Source organism: Sorex araneus, chromosome 2 (genome assembly GCF_027595985.1).
Source record: "Sorex araneus isolate mSorAra2 chromosome 2, mSorAra2.pri, whole genome shotgun sequence".
NCBI classification, from domain to species: Eukaryota; Metazoa; Chordata; class Mammalia; order Eulipotyphla; family Soricidae; genus Sorex; species Sorex araneus.
The window spans coordinates 80,424,022-80,438,436 of record NC_073303.1 but is presented as its reverse complement, the minus strand read 5'-3'; positions in this window follow the sequence as shown (position 1 = coordinate 80,438,436).

Genomic DNA, 14,415 nt, shown 5'->3' with positions numbered 1-14,415 from the left:
CAAAACCACAATGTGCTCTCACAGATTCCCATGAAAATGGTCCAGTTCAAAAAGATTTGAACCAATAAATGTTAGCAAGAATGTGAGTAAAAGGAATTGTAGTGCAGAGCTTCTTAAACATTTTCTACTTGTAAAATTTTTGGTCTGAGAATTTTTTTTCAATTTTTCAATTTTATTTTTATAAAGTTGTTCACAATAATTCATTACATTTAATATTCAAACATCAGTCCCACCCCCATTGCACCTTCCCACCACCATATTTCAAATGTTTCCACCCCAAATCCCAAACCGCACCCCCCAAGGCATAGCTGAAACAATTAATTTTGTATTGCTTGTTATGAATAATCCGCTAAAAATGGTCTAATAAAGTTTCCTTACAGGAAAGTGTGTGAAGATTGTTGTGTTTCATCTTGGAACCAGTAAGCCCTTGTATAAGAGATTACTAACATGTTTGTTAAAGGTTGAGCTCCTTGGAGTTGCCCCAGAGGAGACAGCCTTGCAGGGTATCTGGGGTCATTTCTGTGGCGTGTCGTTCTATGTTGCTCCCTTCCAGTAGCTTTGTTTCTGAGTTTCTGAAAATTTTTTACATGAGGCCGAATCTATAGGTGTATATATTGAGTTTACAAACCAAGCATCTACTGGTAATGAGTCAATTTTTTTTAAAAAAAGTTACATGATCCCATCAAAGTTTGCAACCCACAGTTTTAGAAGTGAAGCTCTATAACAGAATTTCTTGACCTTTTTCTATCTCTGCCTCCCTTTCTACCTTATTTCCTTCCTATGGCCCTTTTGTCCTATCAGGTGGCCCCTAATCTCATGCCATGATCCCTCCCCCTGTGGCCTCTTTGAAATGTTCTGGGTCCCACAGGAGGCCGTGTGGCCCTGCCTGAGAAAGGCTGCTCTAGTGCACTGTGGGGAACTCGGGATGGTGCTTGCTTTGCACACAGCTCGCGTGCACTCGCGTGATCCCTGAACACGGAGCCAGGCATAAGCCCTGAGCACTGTCCAGTGAAAACTATGGTGGTTACTAGCGGGGAAGGCAGGTGGTTGGAGGAAAAGAGGGACTGGCACTTTGGCAGTGGGTATGGTGAATCCTGTGCATTGTAGAAGTGTGAAGCCAACCCCAGAATTCTATACTATTGTAAACTAGCAGTAAATAAATAAAGACAAGTTAATGTAAAAAAAAAATGATTCTCCCCCCACTATTCTTTTTGTCCCTAGGGTTTGGGGGAGTGGCCCCCATGCAGTGTTCAGGGGTCAGGAGCCACTCTCAGCAATGCTTGGCCCAACCATGCTGGCTTGGTAGTGCTGTGTTTCGGCCAGACAGTGCTCCTGGAGCCAGTGTACGGGGGCCAACAAAGGCATCCCAGCAGCGCTTGGGGCTCCATGCAGTGCCAGGGAGGGCCTTGCACATGACCACATTCTCTCCAGAACTTTGAGATTTCTCTCATGTCCTCATTCATATTTTTTAAAAAATCTTGTTGTGAAATCACTTGATAATAATTTCTTTAATCTGTTTTGTTGGGTCTGTTTGCTTAAGCCTAATAAAAGTCATTTTAATTTTTTCTGATTTTAAGTTGGAATGATATTACTATCCATATCGCTAAATAACAAACACACCTTTCTGTGCTGAGTCTTGTTGACATTGTGCATTACTTTGACTACACAGTAACAGTGCATGAAACAAACTCTTCTGAGGATGCAGCTCCTCCCCTCACCACCAGGTTGCCGGTTTCAACTTGGCTACTTTCTAACATCTGTACTTAACACCCTTAATTTTCTGTTCTACCCACTAAAATGGAATTGAAAGATTTTTCATTTTAATGTACTTATTGTCACATACATAATGCAAAGAATGGAGAAGTGTATCTAGTAAGTTACTGATACTTGCTGGATTGAATTTTTATTATACTCTTTGCCAAATAAGTATCAACTTTTAAATACCAGAGGCATTTGCAAGTCAATCAATAGTGATTTTTAAATCATGATATTAAATCAAGAATTTGGAGTCAGGAATAAGTTTCCTTATCATCCCCCACCCCCCCCCACCCTTTCCCCCAATTCTCTTAAATGGTTTTGATATACTGTCCTCTTATTATAATGTTTCTCTTACTTCACAGGTAAGATAGGGGCCAGAGAAATAGTGCAGTGAGTAAGGTGCTTGCCTTGCACGGGCCAACCCAGGTTCAATCACTGGCATCCCTTATGGTTCCCTGAGCTTTACCAGGAGTTATTCCTAAGTGGACAGCCAAGAATAAGCCCCGAATATCACCAGATATGGCCCAAAGACAAACCAATAAAAACAAAAGGAGAAAAAAATATATATACTTATGTCTGAATAGAGAAAAAAATATAAAGAGAGAGAGACTAAAGGGCTTTTTGGAGGTAGGTGAAGGGATTGACTCCCAAGCAGTGTCCAGAGGGCCGGAGGCTCTTCCCACTGATACTTGGCCCTGCTGGTCAGGAGCGAATGTGCACTGGCCACGTGATGCAGTGATAATCAGCGTGGGTGGTGCTGCGAGGCTGCAAGGCCACACTGCAGTGCTTAGGAAGCCATGTGCTGCTGAGGATCAGACTCAGGTCTTTACATATGTGAGGCCTTTGACTTCTGAGCTATCTCCCTGGTCCCTGATTAGACTGTTTTAATTAGGTACAAGGTGAATTTACAACAAAATCTTAGAAAGTGGGGCCAGAGAGCTGTATAGGGAGTAAGGCATTTGCCTTGCACACAGTTCACTTGGGTTCAGTTTCCCAGGTACTAGTGTGGTCCTCTAATATCCCTTGAGCAGAGAGAGAGTCAGGAGCAGGTCCTGAGCATTTCTAGGTACCAACCCCCCCAAAAAAATTCTTTTTTCCAAAAAAAATTTTTTTAAATAATTTTTAATGTAATTTTAATTTTTATGAATGAAGCTTTTCTAAACTCTGCGATACAAACTGGGGATAAAAAGACAAAAAGGAAAAAGACCAAAACGTCTTTATCCAGTTATGAGTGAATAAATCATGAAAATATAATGGAAAACAAAGGTCACGATAGCATACAAAACAAGGCACAAAAGTGCCCTTGTAATCTCTGCTTTTATTAATGAAATTCGAATTAGGCAGCATTTTTACTGTTTCTGGGTATTAGGGATCAAACCCAGGGTCTCATGTATGTAAGCATGCTCTATCATTAAATATCTTTTGCTCTAACAAGCATTTTAAAAGATCATGCATAATTAATAATGGATTGACAGCATATAATATAAATTATTTCAGACAAATTTAAACCTAAAAGTTTAGTCCAAATTCCTGTGCCAAATGAAATTATTCAGTACATCATTAATAAGATGATTTTCTGCATACAAGATTAATAGATAGGAACTGACTTTTCAGAGTTAAGAAAAAGGATTCAACTGGGTGTCAAATTCAAAGACTCTGTTTCCTCGATAAGATGAACAGCCTCAAATTGTTGTTAATTAAGTTTTATTTTTTCTGGATCACTGCTGTGTGAGGCCTGAAAGCAATTATATCAGAGGTCACTAATTCTTTCATGGAGTTATATCCCGTCATCATAACATTAGTAATTGTGTAAACCAGCATGCACTTAAGCAAAAGGTACATATGTACTTTTTAAAAGTCATGCTAGGGGCTGAAGTGATAGGATAAGTGATAAGTGGATAGGCATATACTTTGCATGTGGCTGACCTGGGTTCGACCTGGGTTTGATTGCCAGCAGTTCCAGGCACTGCCAGGAGTGATTTCTGAGTGCAGGGCCAGGAGTAACCCCTGAGCATTGCTGGGTGTGGCCCCAAAAGCCTAAATAAATAAATAAAAATTAAAAATTAAATATCATGCTAGTGCCTTAAGAGAAATTAATCAGCAAAAGTTAACCATTTATTGCACTCAAAATTATATCAAACTATTCATACACTTTCTATTATATAAGAATTACATTGGAGCGCGCATATGCTGCCTGAGCCCATGTGCTGCTTGCGCCCACGTGGCCAAGCACATGTGTTGCCTGCATCTCCCCCCTTGAGATGTGTACTTTCATGCTTTCATACTTTTGTGTCTAAAGCTCGGTTATGTGTAGAGGTTTCCTCCACCCTTGGAGAAGCCCGCATTCTCTCTTGAGCGTGTTATTCTTACTATTCACTCTCCCACTTATCCCTTCCTCCTTCCCTCAGAAACCTCTAAATAAACTCTATTTACTTCAAAAAAAAAAAAAAAAGAATTACATTGGAGATGCCAGAGAGATAGTACAGGAGTTAAAGCACTTGCCTTGCTTACAGTTGAGCTGATTTGATCCACAGCACCACATATTCTCTTGAGGTCCACCAGGAACAACCCTGAACACAAGTCAAGAGTTACCGCAAGCACTGTTGGGTGTGACTGAAAATGCCTGACACCAAAAAAAATTACTTTGGAATTTGATATATAGAAAATCACTTATATTATCACAAATCCTTTTGAAATTTTCAGATTTCTTTAATTTCAAAGTATGAAGTCATTCACATTACTATACTTAGACTTTTCTGTTCATTCATTATTGCCTTATTTGTCCATTATGTTGTGTTTCCACTTCAAATTTATTTTTCAGTCAACATAATAATTTTCACTACAGTAAAATCAAAGTTTTTTTGGTGGGGTGGGGGCATACCTGGTGATGCTCAGGGATAACTCTTGGCTCTGCACTCAGTAATTACTCTTGGCAGTGCTCATGGAGCCATATGGGGTGCCGAGATCGAATCCCAGTTGGCTGTGTTCAAGACAAGTGTGTGCCCTATCCACTATCCTATCTCTACAGTCCCCAAATCAAAGTATTTCTAAAGTAATCAGCCACCTCAGAATTCTAGGCATATGAGTTTGAGGAAACAGTGAAACTTTTACATTAATCTTCTCTAGAATACTTGGAAAGTTTTCTTGAAAGGTTATTGATCTTTCAGAACGTTATTATGTTAAGTGTTTATGTTAACGAGAGTTTATGTTGTTACAGAGTTGATACAGCTTAGTGATTAAGAACATGGAATCCAGGGGGTGGAGCAATAGTACAGCTGGTAATAATACAGGGATTATTGAGGGATGTGACACTTTGGACAGTTTCTCTTAATAAGGTTACTCTTCAACTCTAAAGTTCTGTTAGGTTGCCTGTTTTGTTCTAATGATGTTTGCCTATTTTTATGATATATTATGTTGTCTAGAATACTATAACTTTATAATAAGTTTTACTATCAGTGGATTTAAGTCTTTAAACAATGTTCTTTTAAAAAATTGTTGAAATTGTATTGGTTTATAATAGCATGTTTAAGGTCTATAGCTTGTATAAATATCATATATATACACACACACACATATATATTTTGACATCTGAATGTACTACTCTGTGATCACCACTGGAAGGTTAGTTTCTATTCATCACCACACCGTGGATCTCCTGTGGTAAACATCATTCTGTTGTCAGAATCTGAGTCTGTTTTTATTTTGTTTGTTAATTTGCTTTCTTTTCTTTATTATTATTATTATTTTTTAATCCAGGTAAATGTCTTAGGGGTACATTGCTACCAATCCGCAACCACCAGCAAAGTGCTAATATATTTTCCCACGGGTCATATGATCCTTCCTTTCTACTCCCCCTCCCACTTGGCAACCTCAACATTGTTGTCAGAGTCCCTGGGATTGTTTTTATTGTAAATTGTCCTTTTACTTGTTCATTTTCCACATATGAGTGACATGACCTGATGTCTGTACTCCTTCTGACTTGCTCTCTTAGTATAATTCTTCAGTTCAGTCAAGCTGAATTATTTGTAGAAGTATTTGTAGCTGAATTATTGTAGAAGTCAAGCTGAATTATTTCCTTTTTTCTTTCAGTTATTAGACTGTATTTTCTTTTTCTTTTGATTATTTGTTGCTCAGGGATTATTCCTGGCAGTGCTCACAGGACCATGCTTTGCTTGAGCTCAGCCCATTGAGCAACAACTGCCAAAATAGTTTTTTACAGCTGAGTAGTATTATACCATATGTTTGTGCCTGTGTGTGTTTGTATGTGCATAGTGGTATTTATTCTGTGTCCTTAAGCTATGTCATTGGAACTTTGACAGAGATTGCACGAAGTCTGTGTAATGCTTTGGGTATGATAGTCACTGTAAATAATATTGTCCTAATCCATGAACATGGAACAGTTTTTTATTCTTTATGTCTTCTATTTCTTTTCATCATGAATTGTAGTTTCAAATGTGTACGTATTTTACCTACTCTGTTAAGTGATTTTGATGTACTTCAAGGTTTTTGATGCAATTTTAAATAGGGTTAAAGAAGATTTTTCTTCTGTTCTAGTTTGTTTGCATATGGAAATGTAGAGGATGATTTTATATTGATTTATAGAATTCTACTTTACTATTCTGGTGTGTTATTTCTCAAAAGCAATTTTGTATGTTATCTTTAGTGTTTTCTCTACATGCTAATGTCATCTGAAATAGTGGCAGTTTATTTTCAGTTTCCAATTTGAATCTCTCTTATTGCTTAAACATTTGGCTAGGACTTCCAATACTATGCTTAATAATTTTCATTTTTTATTTTTTAGGTTTGTAGGCCAGACTCAGTGATGCTTAAGCATTATTTCTGGCTCTGCACTAAGAAATTACTCCATTTTTCTATTTTTTTGGGGGGGCTTTGTTTCTTATGAGATTTCTTTATATCCGACATGTGAGAGAGATAATTCTGTATCTGTGCCTTTCCCTCTTTTTGGTATCCTTATTATTCTCTTCCATTGCTTTTCCATTTCTGAGTAATGGAAGTGTAAAGGAGTGCTCTGGAACCATATGGAATGCTAGGGATCGAACCTGGGTTGACCTTATGCAAGGCAAATGTCCTACCGCTGTACTGTTGCTCGGCCCAGTAGTATTATTTTGTATTGTTTTCATCATGTGGAAGCAATACCTAGTTGTGCTTAGCCAAGAGGTACAGGGATTTGGGGTTGAACTCAGAGTTTTGCCCACACGAACCTGTACACTGCTCCTTGAGCCACATCCCTCTTGTGTTGCATTTCAGCTACTATATTCTGTAGCCCACTGATCTGTTTGGATTTTTATCATACTTTAAAAAAATTAAATTAAAAAAAATTAATTTAAAATGAAATTAATTTAAATTTAAATTTCATCCTTGAGAAAATGCTCAACCTCACGAGCCTGCAAAGAAATACAAATGAAAGCCATGGTAGATCCTCTAACTCTCCATTAAATTGGCAAAGTTAAAATAAACATTTAATTATATCTAGTATTATTAATTGTGTGAGACAACAGATTTTTTCAAACTCCATCTTTGTGAGTGTAAATTTGTATATACTGAATGTTGAAAATTTTGAAAGTGCATATTCCCTTAAACCAAGAAATTCTGTTTTTAGCAACTGAGCCTTCGGAAACATTCATAAGTTTTTATGGTGATATGACAGCTAATTTTTATGCAATATACTAATAAATGTTTACTCAATGTTAAAAAAATTAATTTTTTTTATCATCAGGAATTACAGAGTTAAAAAGGTACTCATTATTAAGTTTAAGGCATACAATGTTCAATACCAAACTAATCCCTTTGTTAGTGTCCACTTCCCTCTACCAGTGTCCCCAGTTTTCCTCCTGCCTCCCAGCCTGCATCTATGACAGGCACTTTCCCCGCCACCATTGTCCTAACGTTCCCTTCCCTGACTCTTCCCTTCCCTGACTGTTCCAGTGTCAAACTTCCTACTGAGAGCATTTCTGCTCTTTGTTTCTATTGCCTTTTGTTTCTTATGAGTTTTCTTTATATCCCACATATGAGAGATAATTCTGTGTCTGTCCCTTTCCCTCTTATCATATTTTGGTGTTCATATTATTTTCTTCCATTGTTTTTCCATTTCAGCATGCATCATTAGAATTATTGCTTTTATGTCTTCATCTGGGAGATTCAAAGCTTTTATGTGCTTGGGATCCTTTTCAAGATTTTGTCTTCATCCATCAGTGCAGGTGAACCCCTTCATTTCTTCATTATGTCTGGTGTCAGGGCAAGGAGTGAGGGTTATTTGCATTTGAGCAGACCTGGGCGTGCTCTGGCATTCACACTCATTCATTCCAGACAGTGGCTGAGGCTCTGAGTTTCTGTGGACCTGTATGATGTATGACTACTGGGAGTTGGTCACAAGTACAGTAGCAGCGACAACACTCAACTAGTGGGCTACTTGGGGGTCACAGTTGCTGATTGTTGTGGTGTTGTGGTGGTTGTTGTGGTGTCACACTAGCAGGTCTGAGCAGCAATTTTGAGTTCGCAGTCACGAGTGCCCAGTAGCAACTCTAGCACCAAACAAACAGGGGAATTTATGTTTGCCAGCACCTGCATCGTGTCAAGGTAAAAATCTTGGTAGCATCCTCTGATAAGATGTTGCGAGTGTTTATCCTGGCAAGGCCAGTGGCACCAAGTTTGAATGGGACTGCTATTAAATCCTCAGAATCATGGGTGCCTGGGTGCTTTGACGCACCATATATGAGCAGGCAGGAGGGGTCCTAGTGGCAGGTCTTTGCCAAGTTCCAATACGGCTGTGGGGCAGTCTAGGGTATAAGATTGCCAGTCGCCGTGGGTACCCATGCACTATGTGGGTACCTCTGCCCACAGACCTGGGCAGCAGAGACCAGGAATTAGAACTTGAGAATGCTTTGAGGGTCACTACGGTGACTAGGGCTTTATAATTGCAAGTGCCTTGAGGTGCCTGTGCACCAAGAAAGAAGGGGCCTAATGGAAACCAGGGGCTTATAGTCACCAGTGGCCTGCAGCTTTCACACTCCCCCACTAGAGTCACACAGAGTGCGTGCGTGGGGGAGTGCTGGGGGGGGGGAGAGCTAGTTTTAAGATAGGGCTGGAGCCATAGCCCATGCTTTCCAGGGCTGACTAGCAGCCCAGCTGGGCTCCTGCTAATTGGTTCCACTTTAGGAGGCCTATAGGTTCACCTCCTCCCGCTCCTTTCCTCTCCCATCCCTTCTCCCCCAACTCACCTCCTCCCCTCCCCTGTTATTTTTTTAGTCACACTCAGAAGTGGTTGGGGGCTAGGTCAGGGTTCACTCCAGTTCCTGTAGGGCCTAGAGTCAAACCTGGGCCTCTCCCCTGCCCATGATCAAGCTGCTGGATATTTTCTGGCTGTAGGCTGCTTTTTAGCATTCAGATGCATACTGGGAGGGCTGGTCTGTTTACTAGGCTTAAGCTAGTGTCACTCAGCAACCCCAGGTTGCTGCCTATTAGCCCCAGAGGCTAGAGCTCACCTCAGGAATTTGCCCTCAGGATCTGTTTCTAAGAAGAGGTCCCAAATAGAGCTTACCCCAGGTTGCTCAAAGCTATGGACTGCCCCTTGCCTCTCATTCTGACCCTTTTGTACCTTAGCCTCTTCCTTCTGATGTTGTAAGAATAGGATTGTGCCTTGAGTTCAGTTTAATCTCCTCAGTTTCCCAGGGCAGAGTTCAGCCCCTCAGAATTCTTGCTAACCCAAGCTTGTTGCTCTGTGGTGGAGTTTCTCAGGGAGCTCCTCTTTAAAAAAAAAAAATTGTTTATTAAGGCATCATCATTTACAAAGCATAGTTGAGTTTCAGTGTACAGTGTTCCAACATAAACCTCACAACTAATGTCCACTTCCTCCCACCAGTGTCCAGGTTCCCTCGCATGCCCGAGTCTGGCTCCCTGATAGGCATATTTCTTTCTTTCTTTTTTTTTAAATAATAGGTTATTTTATATTATTTCCAGCAGTGTTTATTAAGGCACCGTGATTCACCAAGTTGTTCACAATTGGAGAGCTCCTCTTTATCCTTTTCACCTAAGTCTCAGCAAGACTCTGGTCAACCCCCATTTGCTGGGAAAGTGCTGACATGGGTTCTCCCCTCTCCTGCTTTGCTTCTTCATCTCTTAAGTATTTTTGTTTGGGCTTCATTGTTCTTCTTGGGTTTTTGTTTGTTTGTTTCAGCCACACCTCAGAGTGTGCTGCTGACTCCCAACAGTGCACAGGGAACCACTAGTTCCAGGGATCATACTCAGGCTTCTGCATGGAAAACATGTGATATGCTCAGCTCATTGAGTTATCTCACCAGCCTATCTCCCATGCAAGATGAAAATCATATGGTATTTGTTTTTTTCAGTTGTTCCAGTATAATCCCCTCAAGAACCATGCCTGTTGTTACAGATAGCGTTTTTTTAAAATAAAAAAAAATTGTTTCCATTGTTAGTCATGTATCAGTGATATTTTAGTCATCATTACATGTTTCACACCACCTAGAAGACAATGGTCCCAATAGGTGATATGCAGCCTAGGTTTGTAGTAGGTTGTACCATCTAAGTTAGTATAATTACATCTGTGACGTTAGTGCAACAAAAATCACCTTACAAGCATTTCTCAGGATGTTGCCTTAGCAAGTGACACGACTACATGTCACATCTTTTTGATGCACCAATCCACTGATGAAACTTTAGAGTTTTTTGTATCTTGACTATTGTGATAATGCTGCAATGATCATAGTGGTGCCTATGTGTTTTTGAATTGTGTGTTTTTTAAATAAATACCCAAAAGCCCAGAAGTGAATAGCAGGGTTATATTCTATTTTTTTTTTTTTTTTTTTTTTTGCTTTTTGGATCACACCCAGCAATGCACAGGGATTCCTCCTGGCTCTGCACTCAGGAATTACTCCTGGCAGTGCTCAGGGGACCATATGGGATGCTGGGATTAGAACCTGGGTCGGCTGTGTGCAAGGCAAACGCCCTACCGCCCTACCCGCTGTGCCATAGCTCCAGCCCCCTGGGTTATATTCTTTCTGGAGATTTTAGGAGAGAATCCACTTTTCTTTTTCAGCTTCTGGTGAGTAAATAACTGCATTCTTTGGTTCATGGCTCTCTTCATCAGTGTTCAAAACCAGCAACTTCAGGGTCGGAAATATAGTTCAAGGGGTATCTCTTTCCAGAGAGCTCAATTCCCTGTACTACGTGATCCTCTGAGCAATGTTGGGAACAGCTCCAGAGCACAGAGCGGGGAATAGTCCCTGAGCATTACTGGGTGTGGCCCAAAACAAAAGTGAAAACAACTATCAGCGCCAAATAATATCTTCTTAACACTATTTCCACTTTAAGGATTCATGATTGCAATTTGATCACTCTGATAATTCAGCACACAACTTTTTTTTGAGTCACCGTGAGATACAGTTCCAACGCTTTCATAATTGAGTTTCAGTCATACAGTGATTGAACACCCATCTCTCCACCACTGTATATTTTCCACCACCATTGTCCCCAGTATCCCTCCCGCCATGTCCACCCCACCCCACCCCACCCCCTGCCTCTATGACAATTTCCTTCTTACTCTCCAATTTTGGGCATCATGGTTTGCAATACAATACTGAGACACCATCATTTTTGGTCCTTTATCTACTTTCAGCACACATCTCCCATCCTGAGTGATCCCTCCAAACATCATTGACTTAGTGATCCCTTCTCTATCCCAGCTGCCTTCTCCCCATGCTCATCAGGCAGGCTTCCAACCATGGAACAATTTTCCTGGCCTTTGTGTCTACTGTCCTTGGGTATTAGTCTCTTATTATGTCATTTTATATTCCACAAATGAGTGCAGTCATTCTATGTTTGTCCCTCTCTTTCTGGACTCATCTCACTTAGCATGATACTCTCCATGTCCATACACCTATAAGCAAATTTCATGACTTCATCTTCCAGGACACTGTTTGAGGGGAGGGACCTGATGATTAGGAGGAGGTGCTTGAACCCAGGCCCTGCTGGGTCCTAGCCATGAGTGGAAAAGAATTTACTAGGAGAGCAAAACAGTTTGGGCAGAGAAAAGTCAGCTTATTGAAAAAAGTCTCCTGGTCAGACTTACACAGAGGAGGCCTCCAGAGAGAGACCCATCTAAAATTATTGGGGGGACACTTTTATAGCATATTTCTGAGATGGCTCAGGAGGAAAATTTCTTCATCTATATTAGTTAGCCCTAGTAGGGGGCAAGCAGGAGACATGTACCCAATTTTAGGGCAGAAGTAAATTATAAAATATTTTAAGCCAATCACATAAATAGTTAAGAAATATATGTAATAATTGGAGCAGTGGTGGGCCTCTGGAGCTGCTGGGCACATCTGATTATCATAGAAAGAAGCAACTCAGCCTACCATGCCTTTGAAATGAGGATTTAAGCTAGGCTTTTTTTTTTTTTTTTTTTTTTGCTTTTTGGGTCACACCTGTCGATACACAGGGGTTACTCCTGGCTCATGCACTCAAGAATCACTCCTGGCGGTGCTCAGGGGACCATATGGGATGCTGGGAATCAAACCTGGGTCGGCTGCATACAAGGCAAACGCCTTACCCGCTATGCTATTGCTCCAACTCCCCCCCCCCCCCTTTTTTAAAACTACTTTTGCTAGACAACTTTAGGCCTTAACCTAGAGGTGCTTAGAGGCCATTGCTGGCTCTGTGCTCAGTAGTGACCCAAGCTGTGCTCAGGTGACCATATGTAGTGTACGGGATTCGAACCAGGGTCAGTTGCATACATGGTAAAGTACTTACCTCTTGTACTATCTTGTGAGCCCTGTACTCTGCATATATTAATGTTAGCTGGTTGTATACCTTAGTTCCCTTTGTGATATAATGTAATATATTCACAGATTTTGTAACCTAGATGACTATAATGATGCTTATTATATATATCATATGAATTTTATTTGTTTGTTTTGTGTTTTTTTCTATACCTGGCAGTGCTTAGTGCTTACTCCTGACTCTGAACTCAGAGATCACTTTTGGCAGGGTTGAGGGACCATATGTGTTGCCAGGGTTGGGTGCTTGCTATATCATCTCTCTTGCCCTTCTGGTGTTTTTAATCTTATGAACTCTAACCATCTTGTTTTCCCAGTTGAACTCACAATTTCATCCCTTCAACTAAGGGAATCTGGTGTACACTCCTGCAATTCCCATTTTCTATAAGTAATATGCTGGGATTAACCTTTTTCTTCTTAAGAACTCTGTGTGTGTGTGTGTGTGTGTGTGTGTGTGTGTGTGTGTGTATTTTGGAGGAAGGGAAAAATATATCATGTTTTACTTCATTTAGCTGGATTTAGAAGTTCTTTCAAGGCTCTACTTTTAAAAGTCACTTTACATTTTGACTTCCAAGAGTGTTTAGCTGATATAGTTTTTGGTATAAGCACTCTGTAAAATGAACTTACAACTGTTGTTTAGTCTGCCTGTTTAATACTTCTTAAGTCTCCAGAATATTATAAAGGTTTGCTGTGAGTAGTGGTTTATAAATTATTTGGGCCAGACTTCAGAGCTGTGGGGCCTCCCTTAAATGTGCCAGTGACGTTTTTGAAAACACAAGGAGCCATTGATAGATTGCAAATCAGTTTTCACTCTTACTGGGTAGTCTCTCTGTAAACTGGTTTTGCTTCTATTTGTGTCATATGGGTAAGGTTGCAGTCAAGGAAAATTTACTCTCTCAAAATCCTAATAGTATATCAGGCCCCCTAACTTAGGCAATTTACTGTGCTTTGAGAATTTGTTTCTGGAATATTAAAAGCCTTCTAGACAAACTCCAAGAAGAACTGTGTAACTCTTGTTTATTTTATTCTTGAGAATTTATTTGAAATTAGAAGGGGAACCGCAAAGGACAGAGGGCTTAAGGATAGTTGAAAATAATCACAGATGCATACCTTTTTTTTTTTTCTGTTTTGGACTACCCCTGGTAGTGTTCAAGGCTTACTCCTGCTCTCCATTTATGAGTCACTTAGCAGTGCTCAGGAAAACCAAATGTGATAGAGAAGATCAAACCCAGAGTTAGCTAAATGAAAGGCAGTGTCTTACCGCTATAATATCTCTCTGACCTCAATAATTTATTTTTAAGCACTTATTATGGGTGTATCACTTGTTTGGGCAATATGGTAACAGTAAATAGCAAAATGTTTTTAATGTACTTACATGTATGTGAAAGATTTAGTCTTCAAAATAGTTTTATTTAACAGTGACTTATTCTCACATTCTTTTTTATCCAGCAAATATTCTATTCACCAAAACTTTGATCTACATGAAGTAACAATACTTCAGGGGTGAAAAAAGCAGATCTTGTTTATAGGTAACCTGAATAGCTAATTATATAAGACTGTATAATTTCTTTTAGGCTTTTAAGGTTTGAAAATAGGTTTTTCTTTCTGAATTGTCTGGGGTTCAGAGACATACTGATTGTAAGTCACTTACAATCTAGTATTAGAGATAAGCAGAGAAACAAAACAAGATAGCCTTAGTAATACTGGTGATAAAAATCCTCATTGTGGCATTTTATTGCGCAGAGGGTATAATATTTGAGCTATTGTATCAGGACAAGTAGGACTGAGAAAAGAACCTTTAAGCCATGAAGTAGGGGCTACACATGTTTAGTAGCTGCATTGTAGG